Here is a 1,658-nt window from a genome sequence, read left to right as displayed (position 1 = left end):
CTTGTTTGTTGCTTGTGGTGTGTTCTTGTATGACAGGTAGGAGAGGAGAGACATCAACTCCTCCAGACACCGAACCAGAAAGGACCCTTCATAAACTTATAAGGGAAGCAAGAGGGAAGAGAGTACTGGGAGAAGAAGAATCTGAAGGAGAATCTGAGGACACTTTTGAGGAAGCTCTAGATCTCAACATGGATAGAGAAGTTCACAACCATGAGAGGGATGATAGAAACAATGCCATTCCTGAGAGGAGGGTTCTTGGTTCATACATAAACCCAACCTCTGGGAATTGTGGTAGCAGCATTCAGAAACCACCCATTCAAGCCAACAATTTTGAACTCAAACCACAGCTCATATCATTGGTGGAGGATCATTGTTCATTTGGTGGAAGTGCTAATGAAGATCCCAACCAACATCTCACAAAATTCCTGAGAATTTGTGACACTGTGAAGTCCAATGGAGTCCAGGAAGATGCCTATAAACTGCTCTTGTTCCCATTTTCACTTAGGGACAAGGCAGCTAAGTGGCTGGAATCATTTCCAAGGGACAGCCTAACAACCTGGGATGAGGTGGAGAGCAAGTTTCTGGCACGTTTCTACCCCCTACAAAAGATCAATAGGCTTCGATCTGAGGTTCAGACTTTTAGACAACAAGATGGTGAGACGCTCTACGAGGCATGGGAGAGGTTCAAAGAGTTGACAAGGAAATGCCCACCAAACATGTTCCCTGACTGGGTGCAATTGCATATTTTCTATGATGGACTTTCTTATGAATCAAGGAAGGCTGTAGATCATTCATCAGAAGGTTCATTGAACAGGAAAAAGACTGTGGAAGAAGCCATTAAAGTGATTGAGACAGTGGCTGAGAATGAATACTACTATGCTTCAGAGAGGCACAACACTAAGGGAGTCATGGAGCTGAACCATGTTGATACAATTCTAGCCCAAAACAAGGTGTTTGCCAAGCAACTAGCAGAGCTCACTAGGAAATTAGACACAAAGCAAGTGGCTGCAATACACACACAAGATCAAGAGAAAGAAGGAGGTGATTGGGAAGAGGCCAACTACGTGGGAAACCAACAAAGGCAATCATATGATCCACATTCCAACACTTACAACCCAGGATGTAGAATTGATGAGTCTGGAACTTCAAATTGTTGAGACTTGTGTCATTACTTGTTTATCACTAAGTTTGCTCAATGAATGTTATAGAATGGGATCACAGCCTCATCAGAATTATGGACCATAAGCCTAAAGCAAAAGGAAATCAAGAAAAAGGCCTCAAAGCCCAAGAAACACAACAGAAGCTCAATTTAGGAAGTGTATAAATAGGATAGAATTGAAGTTAGTTAGGACATCTTTTGACACTTTAGAACTTTTCATATTGTGTAATTGAATTCTGAGCTATGACTCACTAAACCCCTTTCATTGGGTTAAGGAGCTCTATTGTAATTCAATGAATCAATAATAGTTTTATCTTCTTCTTCAATCTTTTCTCTTGAATTTTGTTAGAAAGCTTCTCGATCTAATTCCATTGGGTAGTTGTCTTGGGAAAGAAACTACCCATAATTGGAATCCTTCAGAACCTTGGGAAAGGAATGGAGGATTCATGCTAGAGAAGCTTTCTCACAGTGAATTGGATTGGGGTTTGGATGGATATTG

General features: G+C 41.3%; 1 non-coding gene across 1 annotated transcript; it reads right to left on the bottom strand.

The window, feature by feature from the left end:
- Positions 1–614: 614 nt before the first annotated feature.
- Positions 615–718, bottom strand: LOC127748054 (small nucleolar RNA R71). The gene has a single exon (XR_008009997.1). It is a non-coding gene; the product is annotated as a small nucleolar RNA R71 (small nucleolar RNA).
- Between the last annotated feature and the right edge of the window lie 940 nt (positions 719–1,658).

Source organism: Arachis duranensis, chromosome 5 (assembly GCF_000817695.3).
Source record: "Arachis duranensis cultivar V14167 chromosome 5, aradu.V14167.gnm2.J7QH, whole genome shotgun sequence".
In the NCBI taxonomy this organism is placed as follows: domain Eukaryota; kingdom Viridiplantae; phylum Streptophyta; class Magnoliopsida; order Fabales; family Fabaceae; genus Arachis; species Arachis duranensis.
The sequence above is the reverse complement of the archived record's forward strand: the minus strand, read 5'-3'. Positions and strand labels throughout refer to the sequence as shown.